The sequence below is a fragment of the Triturus cristatus genome, chromosome 8, assembly GCF_964204655.1.
Source record: "Triturus cristatus chromosome 8, aTriCri1.1, whole genome shotgun sequence".
NCBI classification, from domain to species: Eukaryota; Metazoa; Chordata; class Amphibia; order Caudata; family Salamandridae; genus Triturus; species Triturus cristatus.
Window position 1 is genome coordinate 1,620,569,232 of NC_140591.1, and position 26,701 is coordinate 1,620,595,932.

The window sequence follows — 26,701 nt, forward strand, 5'->3', positions numbered from 1 at the left end:
TTAAGATGACCCATTCTAATGTTCACAGAACAACACTTTTCTTTTTAAAATGTATTAAACATTTGCGTGATGAAAATTATTTTTACATGTAAGGACCAATAATAAGGTGCTGCTGAGATTTGAACTCAGGATTTCCTGTTTACGAGACAGGCGCTTTAACCACTTAGCCACAGCACCTACTTTAGTGATATAGAAGGGATCATTAATTTAGGATTGGTGATCAAATTCTGTGCCTGTGTTAAAGTGTCTTAATATGTATTCTAATGTTAAACAAGCAAGGATTCCTAATCTGTAAACAAGAATAGCTATGTTGTATTACAAAATAACACATTTTAAACTCAATCCCATATTTTGAATAGTTCATAAATAAGTGTTTTACATATATTCATCAATATTGCTCAAATCTAGAGTTATATTTCATCTGCCTCTTGCTCATTGAAATACCTTTTTGATTTTGCAATCACAGTATTGTTACTATAATATTGAAAACACTTTCAGTTTTTATTAGGTTTAAGATGATCTGTTCAACCGAAAGATAAATCAGACTTTTCTAATTTAATTGAATCGCAGGACGACTTAATGAAAATAATTTTTTATTTAAGAATGAGGAAAGCAAGGCACTGCTGAGATTTGAACTCAGGATCTCCTGTTTACTAGACAGGCGCTTTAACCAGCTAAGCCACAGCACCCTCTTGAAAATGCTTTAAGGAACAGTTTGCCATATGGTGTTCAAGAGAATCCTGAGTTTTTCACTTTCATAATCATTTCTCAGTTCAGAAAACGCTCTACTCAACTACTTTAGACGAGGATACTGATACTATTCATAAACACCTCATTGATATATTGCTTATCTTGTTCATAAATGTTTTAATCATGCCTTCTTTAAGAATGCATTACTTGAATTCAACTCTAGAATTATTTTTTATCTCTATTTTGCTCTTTGTCACTCTTTTTTCCCTTTTTCATTCAAAGCATTACTTTGAAAATCTTCACAATACCATGTTTTTTTGTTTTTCAATTTAAGATGACCCATTCTAATGTTCACAGAACAACACTTTTCTTTTTAAAATGTATTAAACATTTGCGTGATGAAAATTATTTTTACATGTAAGGACCAATAATAAGGTGTTGCTGAGATTTGAACTCAGGATTTCCTGTTTACGAGACAGGTGCTTTAACCACTTAGCCACAGCACCTACTTTAGTGATATAGAAGGGATCATTAATTTAGGATTGGTGATCAAATTCTGTGCCTGTGTTAAAGTGTCTTAATATGTATTCTAATGTTAAACAAGCAAGGATTCCTAATCTATAAACAAGAATAGCTATGTTGTATTAAAAAAGAACACATTTTAAACTGAATCCCATATTTTGAATAGTTCATAAATAAGTGTTTTACATATATTCATCAATACTGCTCAAATCTAGGGTTATATTTCATCTGCCTCTTGCTCATTGAAATACCTTTTTGATTTTGCAATCACAGTATTGTTACTATAATATTGAAAACACTTTCAGTTTTTATTAGGTTTAAGATGATCTGTTCAACCGAAAGATAAATCAGACTTTTCTAATTTAATTGAATCGCAGGACGAATTAATGAAAATAGTTTTTTATTTAAGAATGAGGAAAGCAAGGCACTGCTGAGATTTGAACTCAGGATCTCCTGTTTACTAGACAGGCACTTTAACCAGCTAAGCCACAGCACCCTCTTGAAAATGCTTTAAGGAACAGTTTGCCATATGGTGTTCAAGAGAATCCTGAGTTTTTCACTTTCATAATCATTTCTCAGTTCAGAAAACCGCTCTACTCAACTACTTTAGACGAGGATACTGATCCTATTGATAAACACCTCATTGATATATTGCTTATCCTGTTCATAAATGTTTTAATTATGCCTTCTTTAAGAATGCATTACATGATTTCAACTCTAGAATGATTTTTTATCTCTATTTTGCTCTTTGTCACTCTTTTTTCCCTTTTCATTCAAAGCATTACTTTGAAAATCTTCACAATACCACGTTTTTTTGTATTTCAATTTAAGATGACCCATTCTAATGTTCACAGAACAACACTTTTCTTTTTAAAATGTATTAAACATTTGCGTGATGAAAATTATTTTTACATGTAAGGACCAATGATAAGGTGCTGCTGAGATTTGAACTCAGGATTTCCTGTTTACGAGACAGGCGCTTTAACCACTTAGCCACAGAACCTTTTTTAGTGATACAGAAGGGATCATTAATTTAGTATTGGTGATCAAATTCTGTGCCTTTGTTAAAGTGTCTTAATATGTATTCTAATGTTAAACAAGCAAGGATTCCTAATCTGTAAACAAGAATAGCTATGTTGTATTAAAAAAGAACACATTTTAAACTCAATCCCATATTTTGAATAGTTTATAAATAAGTGTTTTACATATATTCATCAATATTGCTCAAATCTAGGGTCATATTTCATCTGCCTCTTGCTCATTGAAATACCTTTTTAATTTTGCAATCACAGTATTGTTACTATAATATTGAAAACACTTTCAGTTTTTATTAGGTTTATAATGATCTGTTCAACCGAAAGATAAATCAGACTTTTCTAATTTAATTGAATCGCAGGACGACTTAATGAAAATAATGTTTTATTTAAGAATGAGGAAATCAAGGCACTGCTGAGATTTGAACTCAGGATCTCCTGTTTACTAGACAGGCGCTTTAACCAGCTAAGCCACAGCACCCTCTTGAAAATGCGTTAAGGAACAGTTTGCCATATGGTGTTCAAGAGAAACCTGAGTTTTTCACTTTCATAATCATTTCTCAGTTCAGAAAACGCACTACTCAAATAGTTTAGACGAGGATACTGATCCTATTCATAAACACCTCATTGATATATTGCTTATCCTGTTCATAAATGTTTTAATTATGCCTTCTTTAAGAATGCATTACTTGATTTCAACTCTAGAATGATTTGTTATCTCTATTTTGCTCTTTGTCACTCTTTTTTCCCTTTTTCATTCAAAGCATTACTTTGAAAATCTTCACAATACCAGGTTTTTTTGTTTTTCAATTTAAGATGACCCATTCGAATGTTCACAGAACAACACTTTTCTTTGTAAAATGTATTAAACATTTGCGTGATGAAAATTATTTTTACATGTAAGGACCAATAATAAAGTGTTGCTGAGATTTGAACTCAGGATTTCCTGTTTACGAGACAGGCGCTTTAACCACTTAGCCACAGCACCTACTTTAGCGATATAGAAGGGATCATTAATTTAGTATTGGTGATCAAATTCTGTGCATGTGTTAAAGTGTCTTAATATGTATTCTAATGTTAAACAAGCAAGGATTCCTAATCTGTAAACAAGAATAGCTATGTTGTATTAAAAAAGAACACATTTTAAACTCAATCCCATATTTTGAATAGTTCATAAATAAGTGTTTTACATATATTCATCAATATTGCTCAAATCTAGGGTTATATTTCATCTGCCTCTTGCTCATTGAAATACCTTTTTGATTTTGCAATCACAGTATTGTTACTATAATATTGAAAACACTTTCTGTTTTTTTTAGGTTTAAGATGATCTGTTCAACCGAAAGATAAATCAGACTTTTCTAATTTAATTGAATCGCAGGACGAATTAATGAAAATAGTTTTTTATTTAAGAATGAGGAAAGCAAGGCACTGCTGAGTTTTGAACTCAGGATCCCCTGTTTACTAGACAGGCGCTTTAACCAGCTAAGCCACAGCACCCTCTTGAAAATGCTTTAAGGAACAGTTTGCCATATGGTGTTCAAGAGAATCCTGAGTTTTTCACTTTCATAATCATTTCTCAGTTCAGAAAACGCTCTACTCAACTACTTTAGACGAGGATACTGATCCTATTCATAAACACCTCATTGATATATTGCTTATCTTGTTCATAAATGTTTTAATCATGCCTTCTTTAAGAATGCATTACTTGAATTCAACTCTAGAATTATTTTTTATCTCTATTTTGCTCTTTGTCACTCTTTTTTCCCTTTTTCATTCAAAGCATTTCTTTGAAAATCTTCACAATACCACGTTTTTTTGTTTTTCAATTTAAGATGACCCATTCTAATGTTCACAGAACAACACTTTTCTTTCTAAAATGTATTAAACATTTGCGTGATGAAAATTATTTTTACATGTAAGGACCAATAATAAGGTGCTGCTGAGATTTGAACTCAGGATTTCCTGTTTACGAGACAGGCGCTTTAACCACTTAGCCACAGCACCTACTTTAGTGATACAGAAGGGATCATTAATTTAGTATTGGTGATCAAATTATGTGCCTGTGTTAAAGTGTATTAATATGTATTCTAATGTTAAACAAGCAAGGATTCCTAATCTGTAAACAAGAATAGCTATGTTGTATTAAAAAAGAACACATTTTAAACTCAATCCCATATTTTGAATAGTTTATAAATAAGTGTTTTACATATATTCATCAATATTGCTCAAATCTAGGGTCATATTTCATCTGCCTCTTGCTCATTGAAATACCTTTTTGATTTTGCAATCACAGTATTGTTACTATAATATTGAAAACACTTTCAGTTTTTATTAGGTTTAAGATGATCTGTTCAACCGAAAGATAAATCAGACTTTTCTAATTTAATTGAATCGCAGGACGACTTAATGAAAATAATGTTTTATTTAAGAACGAGGAAAGCAAGGCACTGCTGAGATTTGAACTCAGGATCTACTGTTTACTAGACAGGTGCTTTAACCAGCTAAGCCACAGCACCCTCTTGAAAATGTGTTAAGGAACAGTTTGCCATATGGTGTTCAAGAGAAACCTGAGTTTTTCACTTTCATAATCATTTCTCAGTTCAGAAAACGCACTACTCAAATAGTTTAGACGAGGATACTGATCCTATTCATAAACACCTCATTGATATATTGCTTATCCTGTTCATAAATGTTTTAATTATGCCTTCTTTAAGAATGCATTACTTGAATTCAACTCTAGAATGATTTTTTATCTCTATTTTGCTCTTTGTCACTCTTTTTTCCCTTTTTCATTCAAAGCATTACTTTGAAAATCTTCACAATACCAGGTTTTTTTGTTTTTCAATTTAAGATGACCCATTCAAATGTTCACAGAACAAAACTTTTCTTTTTAAAATGTATTAAACATTTGCGTGATGAAAATTATTTTTACATGTAAGGACCAATAATAAGGTGCTGCTGAGATTTGAACTCAGGATTTCCTGTTTACGAGACAGGCGCTTTAACCACTTAGCCACATCACCTATTTTAGTGATACAGAAGGGATCATTAATTTAGTATTGGTGATCAAATTCTGTGCCTGTGTTAAAGTATCTTAATATGTATTCTAATGTTAAACAAGCAAGGATTCCTAATCTGTAAACAAGAATAGCTATGTTGTATTACAAAAGAACACATTTTAAACTCAATCCCATATTTTGAATAGTTCATAAATAAGTGTTTTACATATATTCATCAATATTGCTCAAATCTAGGGTTATATTTCATCTGCCTCTTGCTCATTGAAATACCTTTTTGATTTTGCAATCACAGTATTGTTACTATAATATTGAAAACACTTTCAGTTTTTTTTTTTTTTTTTTTTTTTTTTTTAAAAACCTTTATTTGTGCATAGTAAAAGAACAAATACGGGCCTACAACCATCAGGCCGGCCACAATACGGTTGAGCACAGAGACAAACAGTACATCCCCTGTGCGTCAAGGTCAAGATTAGCAATGATTCAGGATTCATACACTGGAGGGATCCTTGACACCAGGGGAAGGAGAAGTGAAGGTTAATTTTAAGGTTTTCAAAAAAAATTTTATCGAGAAAGAAATCAGTAAAGGATAGAAACAAGGAGATTCGAGTCCGCGAGTCGGCTTCATACACTGGAGAGCAGCAGCATCATTAAAACAGCCATAGAAAATCTCATACAGTAAGGCGATGCAGTTAGATAACAGGATCATCACAGTAGTAAATACGCACCCCCTAAAAGCCGCCCCCACTCAATCCACCCCACACCCGGACCCCGAATCGAAACAAGTATAGCACAGAGACATGAAAGAAAGAGGCCCATAGAACTAAAAAGAAACAGTAAATTACCCCCCCACCCTACACCAATGCGGAGGCTATGGCCTGCCCCCCCCCCAGCATAGTGCCTGTCGCCCAATGAACCCGAAATATAGACGAGAGAGAAAGTAGGAATAGAGTAAAGAAACTAAGAGAAGAAAGAAGAAAGGAGGCGGGGAGGAGCCCACGTATCCTCGGAGCGCCCGACACCACCGGCCAACCAAGCCTCCACACACTGAAACCCCACTACACCCAAAGGCGGTCGTGTGAAGATAGCATGTAACAACAAGGAAATGAAGGCAGACAGATCGCGACGAGTGCGCACAACATATGCAAACAATTCCAGTCCCAGTCCAGCCCGTCCGTGAAACTATGATGATAGAAAGTAATCTAGCCCTGGCCCGATCGCGGGCTTACGATTAGACCCGCCCCCTCGTGAATGCCCCGCATCCCGAACAGACAAAGACAATATGGCCGCTTGGAAGAAGATGGAGAAGTAGAGTCACAAAATGGCCGCCGATCATCTATTGAGGTCCCCTTGCACACCATATAAAATCCAGACCTGGCTTGTAAAGTACATGAGTTCCACATAAAAGGAGCCGTAGGCCACCGTGAACGGTTCCTCGAGGTCGTCAGGTGTAGTTCAGCTGGAAGGTCCTGCGGGCACGGTGAGGCAGGCAACAACAAAGCAGGCAGCAATGACCGGGGAAACAAAGTATCCGCCATTGAGCAGGAGAGCGATTGATCCTGAGCGCCGGGAAAGCCAAACGCAGACACCAGTGGAGCACCGCTACACCCAGTCGTTACTTCCCCGCAGGAGGACCACAGCACTGGCAGACTCACGTCTTGTTGATCACAAACGGGGCGCTCACGACCCGCAGCAGACAGTGTAGAGTCGAACCGCTCACTCAGCGTTTGCAAGCCGACACACAATTGCAGACGAAAGTCCCGCAGGGCAGCCAGAACGGAGCCGTATGTCAGCGGAAGCTGCGCCCCCACAGCGGCAGCAATCCGGGACGGCACTGGGGAGCTGGAGTCTGGTAGAGGGAGGGCGAAGCGGGCAGCGGGCGAGACCGGAGCATCACCCCCCAGCAGCGAGCAGGCAATCAGCGCCATGTTTTACCGCTGAACGGTACCGTGGCCAGGGGGGGGATCGTGACAAGGAGGCAATTCCCAACAGGTCTGCGCCGCAACAGGTGAAAGCCAACAGTCGCTTCCCCTCCCTCGGGCTCTCTTGCAGCCGACTAGACCATAGAAGAAGGGGGTCTGCAGCCTTCCACAGCGTGGTCCACAGAGCGGGGTAGGAGACCCGTCACGCCGGGGCTTACCCTCTAGCTCCAGCCCGTCAGGTGCAGGGTGCAGGAGGTGTCCGGGCGTCTCTCCCCCGGCTCCTCCGGCGACCGTCCGTGGCGTGAGGCGGGATCGGGACCTCGGGGCTCAGATTTGCACCAGCGGGTCCGGTGACTGCGACGCTTCCAGGGGGCCGGCCGAGGCCACAGTAGAGCAGGGGTCCAGTGCGGGGAACAAAGGCACCAAGAACTCCGGCATCCGGGCGGGCTAAGACTTCGGGAAAGCGGCGGCGCAGTCAGCGCGTCGTCGCACGCGTTGCACCTCGAAAATCGGCAAGGATAGGAATCAGGATGATAGTCCGAGGCCAAGGGCCGACGGAGCCGGGCGCTCAAGCGACTGCTCCGGTCGCCATCTTGGCTCCTCCACACTTTCAGTTTTTATTAGGTTTAAGATGATCTGTTCAACCGAAAGATAAATCAGACTTTTCTGATTTAATTGAATCGCAGGACGACTTAATGAAAATAATTTTTTATTTAAGAATGAGGAAAGCAAGGTACTGCTGAGATTTGAACTCAGGATCTCCTGTTTACTAGACAGGCGCTTTAACCAGCTAAGCCACAGCACCCTCTTGAAAATGCTTTAAGGAACAGTTTGCCATATGGTGTTCAAGAGAATCCTGAGTTTTTCACTTTCATAATCATTTCTCAGTTCAGAAAACGCTCTACTCAACTACTTTAGACGAGGATACTGATACTATTCATAAACACATCATTGATATATTGCTTATCTTGTTCATAAATGTTTTAATCATGCCTTCTTTAAGAATGCATTACTTGAATTCAACTCTAGAATTATTTTTTATCTCTATTTTGCTCTTTGTCACCCTTTTTTCCTTTTTTCATTCAAAGCATTACTTTGAAAATCTTCACAATACCATGTTTTTTTGTTTTTCAATTTAAGATGACCCATTCTAATGTTCACAGAACAACACTTTTCTTTTTAAAATGTATTAAACATTTGCGTGATGAAAATTATTTTTACATGTAAGGACCAATAATAAGGTGCTGCTGAGATTTGAACTCAGGATTTCCTGTTTACGAGACAGGCGCTTTAACCACTTAGCCACAGCACCTACTTTAGTGATATAGAAGGGATCATTAATTTAGGATTGGTGATCAAATTCTGTGCCTGTGTTAAAGTGTCTTAATATGTATTCTAATTTTAAACAAGCAAGGATTCCTAATCTATAAACAAGAATAGCTATGTTGTATTAAAAAAGAACACATTTTAAACTCAATCCCATATTTTGAATAGTTCATAAATAAGTGTTTTACATATATTCATCAATATTGCTCAAATCTAGGGTTATATTTCATCTGCCTCTTGCTCATTGAAATACCTTTTTGATTTTGCAATCACAGTATTGTTACTATAATATTGAAAACACTTTCAGTTTTTATTAGGTTTAAGATGATCTGTTCAACCGAAAGATAAATCAGACTTTTCTAATTTAATTGAATCGCAGGACGAATTAATGAAAATAGTTTTTTATTTAAGAATGAGGAAAGCAAGGCACTGCTGAGATTTGAACTCAGGATCTCCTGTTTACTAGACAGGCGCTTTAACCAGCTAAGCCACAGCACCCTCTTGAAAATGCTTTAAGGAACAGTTTGCCATATGGTGTTGAAGAGAATCCTGAGTTTTTCACTTTCATAATCATTTCTCAGTTCAGAAAACGCTCTACTCAACTACTTTAGACGAGGATACTGATCCTATTCATACACACCTCATTGATATATTGCTTATCTTGTTCATAAATGTTTTAATCATGCCTTCTTTAAGAATGCATTACTTGAATTCAACTCTAGAATTATTTGTTATCTCTATTTTGCTCTTTGTCACTCTTTTTTCCCTTTTTCATTCAAAGCATTACTTTGAAAATCTTCACAATACCATGTTTTTTTGTTTTTCAATTTAAGATGACCCATTCTAATGTTCACAGAACAACACTTTTCTTTTTAAAATGTATTAAACATTTGCGTGATGAAAATATTTTTACATGTAAGGACCAATAATAAGGTGCTGCTGAGATTTGAACTCAGGATTTCCTGTTTACGAGACAGGCGCTTTAACCACTTAGCCACAGCACCTACTTTAGTGATACAGAAGGGATCATTAATTTAGTATTGGTGATCAAATTCTGTGCCTGTGTTAAAGTGTCTTAATATGTATTCTAATGTTAAACAAGCAAGGATTCCTAATCTGTAAACAAGAATAGCTATGTTGTATTAAAAAAGAACACATTTTAAACTCAATCCCATATTTTGAATAATTTATAAATAAGTGTTTTACATATATTCATCAATATTGCTCAAATCTAGGGTCATATTTCATCTGCCTCTTGCTCATTGAAATACCTTTTTAATTTTGCAATCACAGTATTGTTACTATAATATTGAAAACACTTTCAGTTTTTATTAGGTTTAAGATGATCTGTTCAACCGAAAGATAAATCAGACTTTTCTAATTTAATTGAATCGCAGGACGACTTAATGAAAATAATGTTTTATTTAAGAATGAGGAAAGCAAGGCACTGCTGAGATTTGAACTCAGGATCTCCTGTTTACTAGACAGGTGTTTAACCAGCTAAGCCACAGCACCCTCTTGAAAATGCATTAAGGATCAGTTTGCCATATGGTGTTCAAGAGAAACCTGAGTTTTTCACTTTCATAATCATTTCTCAGTTCAGAAAACGCACTACTCAAATAGTTTAGACGAGGATACTGATCCTATTCATAAACACCTCATTGATATATTGCTTATCCTGTTCATAAATGTTTTAATTATGCCTTCTTTAAGAATGCATTACTTGAATTCAACTCTAGAATGATTTTTTATCTCTATTTTGCTCTTTGTCACTCTTTTTTCCCTTTTTCATTCAAAGCATTACTTTGAAAATCTTCACAATACCAGGTTTTTTTGTTTTTCAATTTAAGATGACCCATTCAAATGTTCACAGAACAAAACTTTTCTTTTTAAAATGTATTAAACATTTACGTGATGAAAATTATTTTTACATGTAAGGACCAATAATAAGGTGCTGCTGAGATTTGAACTCAGGATTTCCTGTTTACGAGACAGGCGCTTTAACCACTTAGCCACAGCACCTATTTTAGTGATACAGAAGGGATCATTAATTTAGTATTGGTGATCAAATTCTGTGCCTGTGTTAAAGTATCTTAATATGTATTCTAATGTTAAACAAGCAAGGATTCCTAATCTGTAAACAAGAATAGCTATGTTGTATTACAAAAGAACACATTTTAAACTCAATCCCATATTTTGAATAGTTCATACATAAGTGTTTTACATATATTCATCAATATTGCTCAAATCTAGGGTTATATTTCATCTGCCTCTTGCTCATTGAAATACCTTTTTGATTTTGCAATCACAGTATTGTTACTATAATATTGAAAACACTTTCAGTTTTTATTAGGTTTAAGATGATCTGTTCAACCGAAAGATAAATCAGACTTTTCTAATTTAATTGAATCACAGGACGACTTAATGAAAATAATTTTTTATTTAAGAATGAGGAAAGCAAGGTACTGCTGAGATTTGAACTCAGGATCTCCTGTTTACTAGACAGGCGCTTTAACCAGCTAAGCCACAGCACCCTCTTGAAAATGCTTTAAGGAACAGTTTGCCATATGGTGTTCAAGAGAATCCTGAGTTTTTCACTTTCATAATCATTTCTCAGTTCAGAAAACGCTCTACTCAACTACTTTAGACGAGGATACTGATACTATTCATAAACACCTCATTGATATATTGCTTATCTTGTTCATAAATGTTTTAATCATGCCTTCTTTAAGAATGCATTACTTGAATTCAACTCTAGAATTATTTTTTATCTCTATTTTGCTCTTTGTCACCCCTTTTTCCTTTTTTCATTCAAAGCATTACTTTGAAAATCTTCACAATACCATGTTTTTTTGTTTTTCAATTTAAGATGACCCATTCTAATGTTCACAGAACAACACTTTTCTTTTTAAAATGTATTAAACATTTGCGTGATGAAAATTATTTTTACATGTAAGGACCAATAATAAGGTGCTGCTGAGATTTGAACTCAGGATTTCCTGTTTACGAGACAGGCGCTTTAACCACTTAGCCACAGCACCTACTTTAGTGATATAGAAGGGATCATTAATTTAGGATTGGTGATCAAATTCTGTGCCTGTGTTAAAGTGTCTTAATATGTATTCTAATTTTAAACAAGCAAGGATTCCTAATCTATAAACAAGAATAGCTATGTTGTATTAAAAAAGAACACATTTTAAACTCAATCCCATATTTTGAATAGTTCATAAATAAGTGTTTTACATATATTCATCAATATTGCTCAAATCTAGGGTTATATTTCATCTGCCTCTTGCTCATTGAAATACCTTTTTGATTTTGCAATCACAGTATTGTTACTATAATATTGAAAACACTTTCAGTTTTTATTAGGTTTAAGATGATATGTTCAACCGAAAGATAAATCAGAATTTTCTAATTTAATTGAATCGCAGGACGAATTAATGAAAATGGTTTTTTTATTTAAGAATGAGGAAAGCAAGGCACTGCTGAGATTTGAACTCAGGATCTCCTGTTTACTAGACAGGCGCTTTAACCAGCTAAGCCACAGCACCCTCTTGAAAATGCTTTAAGGAACAGTTTGCCATATGGTGTTGAAGAGAATCCTGAGTTTTTCACTTTCATAATCATTTCTCAGTTCAGAAAACGCTCTACTCAACTACTTTAGACGAGGATACTGATCCTATTCATACACACCTCATTGATATATTGCTTATCTTGTTCATAAATGTTTTAATCATGCCTTCTTTAAGAATGCATTACTTGAATTCAACTCTAGAATTATTTGTTATCTCTATTTTGCTCTTTGTCACTCTTTTTTCCCTTTTTCATTCAAAGCATTACTTTGAAAATCTTCACAATACCATGTTTTTTTGTTTTTCAATTTAAGATGACCCATTCTAATGTTCACAGAACAACACTTTTCTTTTTAAAATGTATTAAACATTTGCGTGATGAAAATATTTTTACATGTAAGGACCAATAATAAGGTGCTGCTGAGATTTGAACTCAGGATTTCCTGTTTACGAGACAGGCGCTTTAACCACTTAGCCACAGCACCTACTTTAGTGATACAGAAGGGATCATTAATTTAGTATTGGTGATCAAATTCTGTGCCTGTGTTAAAGTGTCTTAATATGTATTCTAATGTTAAACAAGCAAGGATTCCTAATCTGTAAACAAGAATAGCTATGTTGTATTAAAAAAGAACACATTTTAAACTCAATCCCATATTTTGAATAATTTATAAATAAGTGTTTTACATATATTCATCAATATTGCTCAAATCTAGGGTCATATTTCATCTGCCTCTTGCTCATTGAAATACCTTTTTAATTTTGCAATCACAGTATTGTTACTATAATATTGAAAACACTTTCAGTTTTTATTAGGTTTAAGATGATCTGTTCAACCGAAAGATAAATCAGACTTTTCTAATTTAATTGAATCGCAGGACGACTTAATGAAAATAATGTTTTATTTAAGAATGAGGAAAGCAAGGCACTGCTGAGATTTGAACTCAGGATCTCCTGTTTACTAGACAGGTGTTTAACCAGCTAAGCCACAGCACCCTCTTGAAAATGCATTAAGGATCAGTTTGCCATATGGTGTTCAAGAGAAACCTGAGTTTTTCACTTTCATAATCATTTCTCAGTTCAGAAAACGCACTACTCAAATAGTTTAGACGAGGATACTGATCCTATTCATAAACACCTCATTGATATATTGCTTATCCTGTTCATAAATGTTTTAATTATGCCTTCTTTAAGAATGCATTACTTGAATTCAACTCTAGAATGATTTTTTATCTCTATTTTGCTCTTTGTCACTCTTTTTTCCCTTTTCCATTCAAAGCATTACTTTGAAAATCTTCACAATACCATGTTTTTTTGTTTTTCAATTTAAGATGACCCATTCTAATGTTCACAGAACAACACTTTTCTTTTTAAAATGTATTAAACATTTGCGTGATGAAAATTATTTTTACATGTAAGGACCAATAATAAGGTGCTGCTGAGATTTGAACTCAGGATTTCCTGTTTACGAGACAGGCGCTTTAACCACTTAGCCACAGCACCTACTTTAGTGATATAGAAGGGATCATTAATTTAGGATTGGTGATCAAATTCTGTGCCTGTGTTAAAGTGTCTTAATATGTATTCTAATGTTAAACAAGCAAGGATTCCTAATCTGTAAACAAGAATAGCTATGTTGTATTACAAAATAACACATTTTAAACTCAATCCCATATTTTGAATAGTTCATAAATAAGTGTTTTACATATATTCATCAATATTGCTCAAATCTAGAGTTATATTTCATCTGCCTCTTGCTCATTGAAATACCTTTTTGATTTTGCAATCACAGTATTGTTACTATAATATTGAAAACACTTTCAGTTTTTATTAGGTTTAAGATGATCTGTTCAACCGAAAGATAAATCAGACTTTTCTAATTTAATTGAATCGCAGGACGACTTAATGAAAATAATTTTTTATTTAAGAATGAGGAAAGCAAGGCACTGCTGAGATTTGAACTCAGGATCTCCTGTTTACTAGACAGGCGCTTTAACCAGCTAAGCCACAGCACCCTCTTGAAAATGCTTTAAGGAACAGTTTGCCATATGGTGTTCAAGAGAATCCTGAGTTTTTCACCTTCATAATCATTTCTCAGTTCAGAAAACGCTCTACTCAACTACTTTAGACGAGGATACTGATACTATTCATAAACACCTCATTGATATATTGCTTATCTTGTTCATAAATGTTTTAATCATGCCTTCTTTAAGAATGCATTACTTGAATTCAACTCTAGAATTATTTTTTATCTCTATTTTGCTCTTTGTCACTCTTTTTTCCCTTTTTCATTCAAAGCATTACTTTGAAAATCTTCACAATACCATGTTTTTTTGTTTTTCAATTTAAGATGACCCATTCTAATGTTCACAGAACAACACTTTTCTTTTTAAAATGTATTAAACATTTGCGTGATGAAAATTATTTTTACATGTAAGGACCAATGATAAGGTGCTGCTGAGATTTGAACTCAGGATTTGCTGTTTACGAGACAGGCGCTTTAACCACTTAGCGACAGAACCTTTTTTAGTGATACAGAAGGGATCATTAATTTAGTATTGGTGATCAAATTCTGTGCCTTTGTTAAAGTGTCTTAATATGTATTCTAATGTTAAACAAGCAAGGATTCCTAATCTGTAAACAAGAATAGCTATGTTGTATTAAAAAAGAACACATTTTAAACTCAATCCCATATTTTGAATAGTTTATAAATAAGTGTTTTACATATATTCATCAATATTGCTCAAATCTAGGGTCATATTTCATCTGCCTCTTGCTCATTGAAATACCTTTTTAATTTTGCAATCACAGTATTGTTACTATAATATTGAAAACACTTTCAGTTTTTATTAGGTTTATAATGATCTGTTCAACCGAAAGATAAATCAGACTTTTCTAATTTAATTGAATCGCAGGACGACTTAATGAAAATAATGTTTTATTTAAGAATGAGGAAATCAAGGCACTGCTGAGATTTGAACTCAGGATCTCCTGTTTACTAGACAGGCGCTTTAACCAGCTAAGCCACAGCACCCTCTTGAAAATGCGTTAAGGAACAGTTTGCCATATGGTGTTCAAGAGAAACCTGAGTTTTTCACTTTCATAATCATTTCTCAGTTCAGAAAACGCACTACTCAAATAGTTTAGACGAGGATACTGATCCTATTCATAAACACCTCATTGATATATTGCTTATCCTGTTCATAAATGTTTTAATTATGCCTTCTTTAAGAATGCATTACTTGATTTCAACTCTAGAATGATTTGTTATCTCTATTTTGCTCTTTGTCACTCTTTTTTCCCTTTTTCATTCAAAGCATTACTTTGAAAATCTTCACAATACCAGGTTTTTTTGTTTTTCAATTTAAGATGACCCATTCGAATGTTCACAGAACAACACTTTTCTTTGTAAAATGTATTAAACATTTGCGTGATGAAAATTATTTTTACATGTAAGGACCAATAATAAAGTGTTGCTGAGATTTGAACTCAGGATTTCCTGTTTACGAGACAGGCGCTTTAACCACTTAGCCACAGCACCTACTTTAGCGATATAGAAGGGATCATTAATTTAGTATTGGTGATCAAATTCTGTGCATGTGTTAAAGTGTCTTAATATGTATTCTAATGTTAAACAAGCAAGGATTCCTAATCTGTAAACAAGAATAGCTATGTTGTATTAAAAAAGAACACATTTTAAACTCAATCCCATATTTTGAATAGTTCATAAATAAGTGTTTTACATATATTCATCAATATTGCTCAAATCTAGGGTTATATTTCATCTGCCTCTTGCTCATTGAAATACCTTTTTGATTTTGCAATCACAGTATTGTTACTATAATATTGAAAACACTTTCTGTTTTTTTTAGGTTTAAGATGATCTGTTCAACCGAAAGATAAATCAGACTTTTCTAATTTAATTGAATCGCAGGACGAATTAATGAAAATAGTTTTTTATTTAAGAATGAGGAAAGCAAGGCACTGCTGAGTTTTGAACTCAGGATCCCCTGTTTACTAGACAGGCGCTTTAACCAGCTAAGCCACAGCACCCTCTTGAAAATGCTTTAAGGAACAGTTTGCCATATGGTGTTCAAGAGAATCCTGAGTTTTTCACTTTCATAATCATTTCTCAGTTCAGAAAACGCTCTACTCAACTACTTTAGACGAGGATACTGATCCTATTCATAAACACCTCATTGATATATTGCTTATCTTGTTCATAAATGTTTTAATCATGCCTTCTTTAAGAATGCATTACTTGAATTCAACTCTAGAATTATTTTTTATCTCTATTTTGCTCTTTGTCACTCTTTTTTCCCTTTTTCATTCAAAGCATTTCTTTGAAAATCTTCACAATACCACGTTTTTTTGTTTTTCAATTTAAGATGACCCATTCTAATGTTCACAGAACAACACTTTTCTTTCTAAAATGTATTAAACATTTGCGTGATGAAAATTATTTTTACATGTAAGGACCAATAATAAGGTGCTGCTGAGATTTGAACTCAGGATTTCCTGTTTACGAGACAGGCGCTTTAACCACTTAGCCACAGCACCTACTTTAGTGATACAGAAGGGATCATTAATTTAGTATTGGTGATCAAATTATGTGCCTGTGTTAAAGTGTATTAATATGTATTCTAATGTTAAACAAGCAAGGATTCCTAATCTGTAAACAAGAATAGCTATGTTGTATTAAAAAAGAACACATTTTAAACTCAATCCCATATTTTGAATAGTTTATAAATAAGTGTTTTACATATATTCATCAATATTGCTCAAATCTAGGGTCATATTTCATCTGCCTCTTGCTCATTGAAATACCTTTTTGATTTTGCAATCACAGTATTGTTACTATAATATTGAAAACACTTTCAGTTTTTATTAGGTTTAAGATGATCTGTTCAACCGAAAGATAAATCAGACTTTTCTAATTTAATTGAATCGCAGGACGACTTAATGAAAATAATGTTTTATTTAAGAACGAGGAAAGCAAGGCACTGCTGAGATTTGAACTCAGGATCTACTGTTTACTAGACAGGTGCTTTAACCAGCTAAGCCACAGCACCCTCTTGAAAATGTGTTAAGGAACAGTTTGCCATATGGTGTTCAAGAGAAACCTGAGTTTTTCACTTTCATAATCATTTCTCAGTTCAGAAAACGCACTACTCAAATAGTTTAGACGAGGATACTGATCCTATTCATAAACACCTCATTGATATATTGCTTATCCTGTTCATAAATGTTTTAATTATGCCTTCTTTAAGAATGCATTACTTGAATTCAACTCTAGAATGATTTTTTATCTCTATTTTGCTCTTTGTCACTCTTTTTTCCCTTTTTCATTCAAAGCATTACTTTGAAAATCTTCACAATACCAGGTTTTTTTGTTTTTCAATTTAAGATGACCCATTCAAATGTTCACAGAACAAAACTTTTCTTTTTAAAATGTATTAAACATTTGCGTGATGAAAATTATTTTTACATGTAAGGACCAATAATAAGGTGCTGCTGAGATTTGAACTCAGGATTTCCTGTTTACGAGACAGGCGCTTTAACCACTTAGCCACATCACCTATTTTAGTGATACAGAAGGGATCATTAATTTAGTATTGGTGATCAAATTCTGTGCCTGTGTTAAAGTATCTTAATATGTATTCTAATGTTAAACAAGCAAGGATTCCTAATCTGTAAACAAGAATAGCTATGTTGTATTACAAAAGAACACATTTTAAACTCAATCCCATATTTTGAATAGTTCATAAATAAGTGTTTTACATATATTCATCAATATTGCTCAAATCTAGGGTTATATTTCATCTGCCTCTTGCTCATTGAAATACCTTTTTGATTTTGCAATCACAGTATTGTTACTATAATATTGAAAACACTTTCAGTTTTTTTTTTTTTTTTTTTTTTTTTTTTAAAAACCTTTATTTGTGCATAGTAAAAGAACAAATACGGGCCTACAACCATCAGGCCGGCCACAATACGGTTGAGCACAGAGACAAACAGTACATCCCCTGTGCGTCAAGGTCAAGATTAGCAATGATTCAGGATTCATACACTGGAGGGATCCTTGACACCAGGGGAAGGAGAAGTGAAGGTTAATTTTAAGGTTTTCAAAAAAAATTTTATCGAGAAAGAAATCAGTAAAGGATAGAAACAAGGAGATTCGAGTCCGCGAGTCGGCTTCATACACTGGAGAGCAGCAGCATCATTAAAACAGCCATAGAAAATCTCATACAGTAAGGCGATGCAGTTAGATAACAGGATCATCACAGTAGTAAATACGCACCCCCTAAAAGCCGCCCCCACTCAATCCACCCCACACCCGGACCCCGAATCGAAACAAGTATAGCACAGAGACATGAAAGAAAGAGGCCCATAGAACTAAAAAGAAACAGTAAATTACCCCCCCACCCTACACCAATGCGGAGGCTATGGCCTGCCCCCCCCCCAGCATAGTGCCTGTCGCCCAATGAACCCGAAATATAGACGAGAGAGAAAGTAGGAATAGAGTAAAGAAACTAAGAGAAGAAAGAAGAAAGGAGGCGGGGAGGAGCCCACGTATCCTCGGAGCGCCCGACACCACCGGCCAACCAAGCCTCCACACACTGAAACCCCACTACACCCAAAGGCGGTCGTGTGAAGATAGCATGTAACAACAAGGAAATGAAGGCAGACAGATCGCGACGAGTGCGCACAACATATGCAAACAATTCCAGTCCCAGTCCAGCCCGTCCGTGAAACTATGATGATAGAAAGTAATCTAGCCCTGGCCCGATCGCGGGCTTACGATTAGACCCGCCCCCTCGTGAATGCCCCGCATCCCGAACAGACAAAGACAATATGGCCGCTTGGAAGAAGATGGAGAAGTAGAGTCACAAAATGGCCGCCGATCATCTATTGAGGTCCCCTTGCACACCATATAAAATCCAGACCTGGCTTGTAAAGTACATGAGTTCCACATAAAAGGAGCCGTAGGCCACCGTGAACGGTTCCTCGAGGTCGTCAGGTGTAGTTCAGCTGGAAGGTCCTGCGGGCACGGTGAGGCAGGCAACAACAAAGCAGGCAGCAATGACCGGGGAAACAAAGTATCCGCCATTGAGCAGGAGCAGATTGATCCTGAGCGCCGGGAAAGCCAAACGCAGACACCAGTGGAGCACCGCTACACCCAGTCGTTACTTCCCCGCAGGAGGACCACAGCACTGGCAGACTCACGTCTTGTTGATCACAAACGGGGCGCTCACGACCCGCAGCAGACAGTGTAGAGTCGAACCGCTCACTCAGCGTTTGCAAGCCGACACACAATTGCAGACGAAAGTCCCGCAGGGCAGCCAGAACGGAGCCGTATGTCAGCGGAAGCTGCGCCCCCACAGCGGCAGCAATCCGGGACGGCACTGGGGAGCTGGAGTCTGGTAGAGGGAGGGCGAAGCGGGCAGCGGGCGAGACCGGAGCATCACCCCCCAGCAGCGAGCAGGCAATCAGCGCCATGTTTTACCGCTGAACGGTACCGTGGCCAGGGGGGGGATCGTGACAAGGAGGCAATTCCCAACAGGTCTGCGCCGCAACAGGTGAAAGCCAACAGTCGCTTCCCCTCCCTCGGGCTCTCTTGCAGCCGACTAGACCATAGAAGAAGGGGGTCTGCAGCCTTCCACAGCGTGGTCCACAGAGCGGGGTAGGAGACCCGTCACGCCGGGGCTTACCCTCTAGCTCCAGCCCGTCAGGTGCAGGGTGCAGGAGGTGTCCGGGCGTCTCTCCCCCGGCTCCTCCGGCGACCGTCCGTGGCGTGAGGCGGGATCGGGACCTCGGGGCTCAGATTTGCACCAGCGGGTCCGGTGACTGCGACGCTTCCAGGGGGCCGGCCGAGGCCACAGTAGAGCAGGGGTCCAGTGCGGGGAACAAAGGCACCAAGAACTCCGGCATCCGGGCGGGCTAAGACTTCGGGAAAGCGGCGGCGCAGTCAGCGCGTCGTCGCACGCGTTGCACCTCGAAAATCGGCAAGGATAGGAATCAGGATGATAGTCCGAGGCCAAGGGCCGACGGAGCCGGGCGCTCAAGCGACTGCTCCGGTCGCCATCTTGGCTCCTCCACACTTTCAGTTTTTATTAGGTTTAAGATGATCTGTTCAACCGAAAGATAAATCAGACTTTTCTGATTTAATTGAATCGCAGGACGACTTAATGAAAATAATTTTTTATTTAAGAATGAGGAAAGCAAGGTACTGCTGAGATTTGAACTCAGGATCTCCTGTTTACTAGACAGGCGCTTTAACCAGCTAAGCCACAGCACCCTCTTGAAAATGCTTTAAGGAACAGTTTGCCATATGGTGTTCAAGAGAATCCTGAGTTTTTCACTTTCATAATCATTTCTCAGTTCAGAAAACGCTCTACTCAACTACTTTAGACGAGGATACTGATACTATTCATAAACACATCATTGATATATTGCTTATCTTGTTCATAAATGTTTTAATCATGCCTTCTTTAAGAATGCATTACTTGAATTCAACTCTAGAATTATTTTTTATCTCTATTTTGCTCTTTGTCACCCTTTTTTCCTTTTTTCATTCAAAGCATTACTTTGAAAATCTTCACAATACCATGTTTTTTTGTTTTTCAATTTAAGATGACCCATTCTAATGTTCACAGAACAACACTTTTCTTTTTAAAATGTATTAAACATTTGCGTGATGAAAATTATTTTTACATGTAAGGACCAATAATAAGGTGCTGCTGAGATTTGAACTCAGGATTTCCTGTTTACGAGACAGGCGCTTTAACCACTTAGCCACAGCACCTACTTTAGTGATATAGAAGGGATCATTAATTTAGGATTGGTGATCAAATTCTGTGCCTGTGTTAAAGTGTCTTAATATGTATTCTAATTTTAAACAAGCAAGGATTCCTAATCTATAAACAAGAATAGCTATGTTGTATTAAAAAAGAACACATTTTAAACTCAATCCCATATTTTGAATAGTTCATAAATAAGTGTTTTACATATATTCATCAATATTGCTCAAATCTAGGGTTATATTTCATCTGCCTCTTGCTCATTGAAATACCTTTTTGATTTTGCAATCACAGTATTGTTACTATAATATTGAAAACACTTTCAGTTTTTATTAGGTTTAAGATGATCTGTTCAACCGAAAGATAAATCAGAATTTTCTAATTTAATTGAATCGCAGGACGAATTAATGAAAATAGTTTTTTATTTAAGAATGAGGAAAGCAAGGCACTGCTGAGATTTGAACTCAGGATCTCCTGTTTACTAGACAGGCGCTTTAACCAGCTAAGCCACAGCACCCTCTTGAAAATGCTTTAAGGAACAGTTTGCCATATGGTGTTGAAGAGAATCCTGAGTTTTTCACTTTCATAATCATTTCTCAGTTCAGAAAACTCTCTACTCAACTACTTTAGACGAGGATACTGATCCTATTCATACACACCTCATTGATATATTGCTTATCTTGTTCATAAATGTTTTAATCATGCCTTCTTTAAGAATGCATTACTTGAATTCAACTCTAGAATTATTTGTTATCTCTATTTTGCTCTTTGTCACTCTTTTTTCCCTTTTTCATTCAAAGCATTACTTTGAAAATCTTCACAATACCATGTTTTTTTGTTTTTCAATTTAAGATGACCCATTCTAATGTTCACAGAACAACACTTTTCTTTTTAAAATGTATTAAACATTTGCGTGATGAAAATATTTTTACATGTAAGGACCAATAATAAGGTGCTGCTGAGATTTGAACTCAGGATTTCCTGTTTACGAGACAGGCGCTTTAACCACTTAGCCACAGCACCTACTTTAGTGATACAGAAGGGATCATTAATTTAGTATTGGTGATCAAATTCTGTGCCTGTGTTAAAGTGTCTTAATATGTATTCTAATGTTAAACAAGCAAGGATTCCTAATCTGTAAACAAGAATAGCTATGTTGTATTAAAAAAGAACACATTTTAAACTCAATCCCATATTTTGAATAGTTTATAAATAAGTGTTTTACATATATTCATCAATATTGCTCAAATCTAGGGTCATATTTCATCTGCCTCTTGCTCATTGAAATACCTTTTTAATTTTGCAATCACAGTATTGTTACTATAATATTGAAAACACTTTCAGTTTTTATTAGGTTTAAGATGATCTGTTCAACCGAAAGATAAATCAGACTTTTCTAATTTAATTGAATCGCAGGACGACTTAATGAAAATAATGTTTTATTTAAGAATGAGGAAAGCAAGGCACTGCTGAGATTTGAACTCAGGATCTCCTGTTTACTAGACAGGTGTTTAACCAGCTAAGCCCCAGCACCCTCTTGAAAATGCATTAAGGATCAGTTTGCCATATGGTGTTCAAGAGAAACCTGAGTTTTTCACTTTCATAATCATTTCTCAGTTCAGAAAACGCACTACTCAAATAGTTTAGACGAGGATACTGATCCTATTCATAAACACCTCATTGATATATTGCTTATCCTGTTCATAAATGTTTTAATTATGCCTTCTTTAAGAATGCATTACTTGAATTCAACTCTAGAATGATTTTTTATCTCTATTTTGCTCTTTGTCACTCTTTTTTCCCTTTTCCATTCAAAGCATTACTTTGAAAATCTTCACAATACCATGTTTTTTTGTTTTTCAATTTAAGATGACCCATTCTAATGTTCACAGAACAACACTTTTCTTTTTAAAATGTATTAAACATTTGCGTGATGAAAATTATTTTTACATGTAAGGACCAATAATAAGGTGCTGCTGAGATTTGAACTCAGGATTTCCTGTTTACGAGACAGGCGCTTTAACCACTTAGCCACAGCACCTACTTTAGTGATATAGAAGGGATCATTAATTTAGGATTGGTGATCAAATTCTGTGCCTGTGTTAAAGTGTCTTAATATGTATTCTAATGTTAAACAAGCAAGGATTCCTAATCTGTAAACAAGAATAGCTATGTTGTATTACAAAATAACACATTTTAAACTCAATCCCATATTTTGAATAGTTCATAAATAAGTGTTTTACATATATTCATCAATATTGCTCAAATCTAGGGTTATATTTCATCTGCCTCTTGCTCATTGAAATACCTTTTTGATTTTGCAATCACAGTATTGTTTCTATAATATTGAAAACACTTTCAGTTTTTATTAGGTTTAAGATGATCTGTTCAACCGCAAGATAAATCAGACTTTTCTAATTTAATTGAATCGCAGGACGACTTAATGAAAATAATTTTTTATTTAAGAATGAGGAAAGCAAGGCACTGCTGAGATTTGAACTCAGGATCTCCTGTTTACTAGACAGGCGCTTTAACCAGCTAAGCCACAGCACCCTCTTGAAAATGCTTTAAGGAACAGTTTGCCATATGGTGTTCAAGAGAATCCTGAGTTTTTCACTTTCATAATCATTTCTCAGTTCAGAAAACGCTCTACTCAACTACTTTAGACGAGGATACTGATACTATTCATAAACACCTCATTGATATATTGCTTATCTTGTTCATAAATGTTTTAATCATGCCTTCTTTAAGAATGCATTACTTGAATTCAACTCTAGAATTATTTTTTATCTCTATTTTGCTCTTTGTCACTCTTTTTTCCCTTTTTCATTCAAAGCATTACTTTGAAAATCTTCACAATACCATGTTTTTTTGTTTTTCAATTTAAGATGACCCATTCTAATGTTCACAGAACAACACTTTTCTTTTTAAAATGTATTAAACATTTGCGTGATGAAAATATTTTTACATGTAAGGACCAATAATAAGGTGCTGCTGAGATTTGAACTCAGGATTTCCTGTTTACGAGACAGGCGCTTTAACCACTTAGCCACAGCACCTACTTTAGTGATACAGAAGGGATCATTAATTTAGTATTGGTGATCAAATTCTGTGCCTGTGTTAAAGTGTCTTAATATGTATTCTAATGTTAAACAAGCAAGGATTCCTAATCTGTAAACAAGAATAGCTATGTTGTATTAAAAAAGAACACATTTTAAACTCAATCCCATATTTTGAATAGTTTATAAATAAGTGTTTTACATATATTCATCAATATTGCTCAAATCTAGGGTCATATTTCATCTGCCTCTTGCTCATTGAAATACCTTTTTAATTTTGCAATCACAGTATTGTTACTATAATATTGAAAACACTTTCAGTTTTTATTAGGTATAAGATGATCTGTTCAACCGAAAGATAAATCAGACTTTTCTAATTTAATTGAATCGCAGGACGACTTAATGAAAATAATGTTTTATTTAAGAATGAGGAAAGCAAGGCACTGCTGAGATTTGAACTCAGGATCTCCTGTTTACTAGACAGGTGTTTAACCAGCTAAGCCCCAGCACCCTCTTGAAAATGCATTAAGGATCAGTTTGCCATATGGTGTTCAAGAGAAACCTGAGTTTTTCACTTTCATAATCATTTCTCAGTTCAGAAAACGCACTACTCAAATAGTTTAGACGAGGATACTGATCCTATTCATAAACACCTCATTGATATATTGCTTATCCTGTTCATAAATGTTTTAATTATGCCTTCTTTAAGAATGCATTACTTGAATTCAACTCTAGAATGATTTTTTATCTCTATTTTGCTCTTTGTCACTCTTTTTTCCCTTTTCCATTCAAAGCATTACTTTGAAAATCTTCACAATACCATGTTTTTTTGTTTTTCAATTTAAGATGACCCATTCTAATGTTCACAGAACAACACTTTTCTTTTTAAAATGTATTAAACATTTGCGTGATGAAAATTATTTTTACATGTAAGGACCAATAATAAGGTGCTGCTGAGATTTGAACTCAGGATTTCCTGTTTACGAGACAGGCGCTTTAACCACTTAGCCACAGCACCTACTTTAGTGATATAGAAGGGATCATTAATTTAGGATTGGTGATCAAATTCTGTGCCTGTGTTAAAGTGTCTTAATATGTATTCTAATGTTAAACAAGCAAGGATTCCTAATCTGTAAACAAGAATAGCTATGTTGTATTACAAAATAACACATTTTAAACTCAATCCCATATTTTGAATAGTTCATAAATAAGTGTTTTACATATATTCATCAATATTGCTCAAATCTAGGGTTATATTTCATCTGCCTCTTGCTCATTGAAATACCTTTTTGATTTTGCAATCACAGTATTGTTTCTATAATATTGAAAACACTTTCAGTTTTTATTAGGTTTAAGATGATCTGTTCAACCGCAAGATAAATCAGACTTTTCTAATTTAATTGAATCGCAGGACGACTTAATGAAAATAATTTTTTATTTAAGAATGAGGAAAGCAAGGCACTGCTGAGATTTGAACTCAGGATCTCCTGTTTACTAGACAGGCGCTTTAACCAGCTAAGCCACAGCACCCTCTTGAAAATGCTTTAAGGAACAGTTTGCCATATGGTGTTCAAGAGAATCCTGAGTTTTTCACTTTCATAATCATTTCTCAGTTCAGAAAACGCTCTACTCAACTACTTTAGACGAGGATACTGATACTATTCATAAACACCTCATTGATATATTGCTTATCTTGTTCATAAATGTTTTAATCATGCCTTCTTTAAGAATGCATTACTTGAATTCAACTCTAGAATTATTTTTTATCTCTATTTTGCTCTTTGTCACTCTTTTTTCCCTTTTTCATTCAAAGCATTACTTTGAAAATCTTCACAATACCATGTTTTTTTGTTTTTCAATTTAAGATGACCCATTCTAATGTTCACAGAACAACACTTTTCTTTTTAAAATGTATTAAACATTTGCGTGATGAAAATTATTTTTACATGTAAGGACCAATAATAAGGTGTTGCTGAGATTTGAACTCAGGATTTCCTGTTTACTAGACAGGCGCTTTAACCACTTAGCCACAGCACCTACTTTAGTGATATAGAAGGGATCATTAATTTAGGATTGGTGATCAAATTCTGTGCCTGTGTTAAAGTGTCTTAATATGTATTCTAATGTTAAACAAGCAAGGATTCCTAATCTATAAACAAGAATAGCTATGTTGTATTAAAAAAGAACACATTTTAAACTGAATCCCATATTTTGAATAGTTCATAAATAAGTGTTTTACATATATTCATCAATATTGCTCAAATCTAGGGTTATATTTCATCTGCCTCTTGCTCATTGAAATACCTTTTTGATTTTGCAATCACAGTATTGTTACTATAATATTGAAAACACTTTCAGTTTTTATTAGGTTTAAGATGATCTGTTCAACCGAAAGATAAATCAGACTTTTCTAATTTAATTGAATCGCAGGACGAATTAATATAAATAGTTTTTTATTTAAGAATGAGGAAAGCAAGGCACTGCTGAGATTTGAACTCAGGATCTCCTGTTTACTAGACAGGCGCTTTAACCAGCTAAGCCACAGCACCCTCTTGAAAATGCTTTAAGGAACAGTTTGCCATATGGTGTTCAAGAGAATCCTGAGTTTTTCACTTTCATAATCATTTCTCAGTTCAGAAAACCGCTCTACTCAACTACTTTAGACGAGGATACTGATCCTATTGATAAACACCTCATTGATATATTGCTTATCCTGTTCATAAATGTTTTAATTATGCCTTCTTTAAGAATG

The 26,701-nt window shown here is 35.4% G+C and overlaps 32 non-coding genes across 32 annotated transcripts; all 32 read right to left on the reverse strand.

Annotated features, from left to right (window-relative positions):
* Window positions 1-104: 104 nt before the first annotated feature.
* Window positions 105-177, reverse strand: TRNAT-CGU (transfer RNA threonine (anticodon CGU)). The gene has a single exon. It is a non-coding gene; the product is annotated as a tRNA-Thr (tRNA).
* A 438-nt stretch (window positions 178-615) lies between these two features.
* Window positions 616-689, reverse strand: TRNAT-AGU (transfer RNA threonine (anticodon AGU)). Its single transcript has one exon. It is a non-coding gene; the product is annotated as a tRNA-Thr (tRNA).
* Window positions 690-1,123: 434 nt separating this feature from the next.
* On the reverse strand, window positions 1,124-1,196 carry TRNAT-CGU (transfer RNA threonine (anticodon CGU)). Its single transcript has one exon. It is a non-coding gene; the product is annotated as a tRNA-Thr (tRNA).
* Window positions 1,197-1,634: 438 nt separating this feature from the next.
* On the reverse strand, window positions 1,635-1,708 carry TRNAT-AGU (transfer RNA threonine (anticodon AGU)). The gene has a single exon. It is a non-coding gene; the product is annotated as a tRNA-Thr (tRNA).
* Window positions 1,709-2,142: 434 nt separating this feature from the next.
* On the reverse strand, window positions 2,143-2,215 carry TRNAT-CGU (transfer RNA threonine (anticodon CGU)). The gene has a single exon. It is a non-coding gene; the product is annotated as a tRNA-Thr (tRNA).
* A 438-nt stretch (window positions 2,216-2,653) lies between these two features.
* TRNAT-AGU (transfer RNA threonine (anticodon AGU)) lies at window positions 2,654-2,727 on the reverse strand. Its single transcript has one exon. It is a non-coding gene; the product is annotated as a tRNA-Thr (tRNA).
* Window positions 2,728-4,180: 1,453 nt separating this feature from the next.
* Window positions 4,181-4,253, reverse strand: TRNAT-CGU (transfer RNA threonine (anticodon CGU)). The gene has a single exon. It is a non-coding gene; the product is annotated as a tRNA-Thr (tRNA).
* A 946-nt stretch (window positions 4,254-5,199) lies between these two features.
* Window positions 5,200-5,272, reverse strand: TRNAT-CGU (transfer RNA threonine (anticodon CGU)). The gene has a single exon. It is a non-coding gene; the product is annotated as a tRNA-Thr (tRNA).
* Window positions 5,273-7,919: 2,647 nt separating this feature from the next.
* Window positions 7,920-7,993, reverse strand: TRNAT-AGU (transfer RNA threonine (anticodon AGU)). The gene has a single exon. It is a non-coding gene; the product is annotated as a tRNA-Thr (tRNA).
* A 434-nt stretch (window positions 7,994-8,427) lies between these two features.
* TRNAT-CGU (transfer RNA threonine (anticodon CGU)) lies at window positions 8,428-8,500 on the reverse strand. Its single transcript has one exon. It is a non-coding gene; the product is annotated as a tRNA-Thr (tRNA).
* A 438-nt stretch (window positions 8,501-8,938) lies between these two features.
* Window positions 8,939-9,012, reverse strand: TRNAT-AGU (transfer RNA threonine (anticodon AGU)). Its single transcript has one exon. It is a non-coding gene; the product is annotated as a tRNA-Thr (tRNA).
* Window positions 9,013-9,445: 433 nt separating this feature from the next.
* TRNAT-CGU (transfer RNA threonine (anticodon CGU)) lies at window positions 9,446-9,518 on the reverse strand. Its single transcript has one exon. It is a non-coding gene; the product is annotated as a tRNA-Thr (tRNA).
* Window positions 9,519-10,463: 945 nt separating this feature from the next.
* On the reverse strand, window positions 10,464-10,536 carry TRNAT-CGU (transfer RNA threonine (anticodon CGU)). The gene has a single exon. It is a non-coding gene; the product is annotated as a tRNA-Thr (tRNA).
* A 438-nt stretch (window positions 10,537-10,974) lies between these two features.
* On the reverse strand, window positions 10,975-11,048 carry TRNAT-AGU (transfer RNA threonine (anticodon AGU)). Its single transcript has one exon. It is a non-coding gene; the product is annotated as a tRNA-Thr (tRNA).
* A 434-nt stretch (window positions 11,049-11,482) lies between these two features.
* On the reverse strand, window positions 11,483-11,555 carry TRNAT-CGU (transfer RNA threonine (anticodon CGU)). Its single transcript has one exon. It is a non-coding gene; the product is annotated as a tRNA-Thr (tRNA).
* A 439-nt stretch (window positions 11,556-11,994) lies between these two features.
* Window positions 11,995-12,068, reverse strand: TRNAT-AGU (transfer RNA threonine (anticodon AGU)). Its single transcript has one exon. It is a non-coding gene; the product is annotated as a tRNA-Thr (tRNA).
* A 433-nt stretch (window positions 12,069-12,501) lies between these two features.
* TRNAT-CGU (transfer RNA threonine (anticodon CGU)) lies at window positions 12,502-12,574 on the reverse strand. Its single transcript has one exon. It is a non-coding gene; the product is annotated as a tRNA-Thr (tRNA).
* Window positions 12,575-13,519: 945 nt separating this feature from the next.
* TRNAT-CGU (transfer RNA threonine (anticodon CGU)) lies at window positions 13,520-13,592 on the reverse strand. Its single transcript has one exon. It is a non-coding gene; the product is annotated as a tRNA-Thr (tRNA).
* A 438-nt stretch (window positions 13,593-14,030) lies between these two features.
* Window positions 14,031-14,104, reverse strand: TRNAT-AGU (transfer RNA threonine (anticodon AGU)). The gene has a single exon. It is a non-coding gene; the product is annotated as a tRNA-Thr (tRNA).
* A 945-nt stretch (window positions 14,105-15,049) lies between these two features.
* TRNAT-AGU (transfer RNA threonine (anticodon AGU)) lies at window positions 15,050-15,123 on the reverse strand. The gene has a single exon. It is a non-coding gene; the product is annotated as a tRNA-Thr (tRNA).
* Window positions 15,124-16,576: 1,453 nt separating this feature from the next.
* Window positions 16,577-16,649, reverse strand: TRNAT-CGU (transfer RNA threonine (anticodon CGU)). Its single transcript has one exon. It is a non-coding gene; the product is annotated as a tRNA-Thr (tRNA).
* Window positions 16,650-17,595: 946 nt separating this feature from the next.
* Window positions 17,596-17,668, reverse strand: TRNAT-CGU (transfer RNA threonine (anticodon CGU)). Its single transcript has one exon. It is a non-coding gene; the product is annotated as a tRNA-Thr (tRNA).
* Window positions 17,669-20,314: 2,646 nt separating this feature from the next.
* On the reverse strand, window positions 20,315-20,388 carry TRNAT-AGU (transfer RNA threonine (anticodon AGU)). The gene has a single exon. It is a non-coding gene; the product is annotated as a tRNA-Thr (tRNA).
* A 434-nt stretch (window positions 20,389-20,822) lies between these two features.
* Window positions 20,823-20,895, reverse strand: TRNAT-CGU (transfer RNA threonine (anticodon CGU)). Its single transcript has one exon. It is a non-coding gene; the product is annotated as a tRNA-Thr (tRNA).
* A 438-nt stretch (window positions 20,896-21,333) lies between these two features.
* On the reverse strand, window positions 21,334-21,407 carry TRNAT-AGU (transfer RNA threonine (anticodon AGU)). Its single transcript has one exon. It is a non-coding gene; the product is annotated as a tRNA-Thr (tRNA).
* Window positions 21,408-21,840: 433 nt separating this feature from the next.
* On the reverse strand, window positions 21,841-21,913 carry TRNAT-CGU (transfer RNA threonine (anticodon CGU)). The gene has a single exon. It is a non-coding gene; the product is annotated as a tRNA-Thr (tRNA).
* A 945-nt stretch (window positions 21,914-22,858) lies between these two features.
* Window positions 22,859-22,931, reverse strand: TRNAT-CGU (transfer RNA threonine (anticodon CGU)). The gene has a single exon. It is a non-coding gene; the product is annotated as a tRNA-Thr (tRNA).
* Window positions 22,932-23,369: 438 nt separating this feature from the next.
* Window positions 23,370-23,443, reverse strand: TRNAT-AGU (transfer RNA threonine (anticodon AGU)). The gene has a single exon. It is a non-coding gene; the product is annotated as a tRNA-Thr (tRNA).
* A 433-nt stretch (window positions 23,444-23,876) lies between these two features.
* On the reverse strand, window positions 23,877-23,949 carry TRNAT-CGU (transfer RNA threonine (anticodon CGU)). The gene has a single exon. It is a non-coding gene; the product is annotated as a tRNA-Thr (tRNA).
* A 945-nt stretch (window positions 23,950-24,894) lies between these two features.
* On the reverse strand, window positions 24,895-24,967 carry TRNAT-CGU (transfer RNA threonine (anticodon CGU)). Its single transcript has one exon. It is a non-coding gene; the product is annotated as a tRNA-Thr (tRNA).
* Window positions 24,968-25,405: 438 nt separating this feature from the next.
* Window positions 25,406-25,479, reverse strand: TRNAT-AGU (transfer RNA threonine (anticodon AGU)). The gene has a single exon. It is a non-coding gene; the product is annotated as a tRNA-Thr (tRNA).
* Window positions 25,480-26,424: 945 nt separating this feature from the next.
* Window positions 26,425-26,498, reverse strand: TRNAT-AGU (transfer RNA threonine (anticodon AGU)). Its single transcript has one exon. It is a non-coding gene; the product is annotated as a tRNA-Thr (tRNA).
* Between the last annotated feature and the right edge of the window lie 203 nt (window positions 26,499-26,701).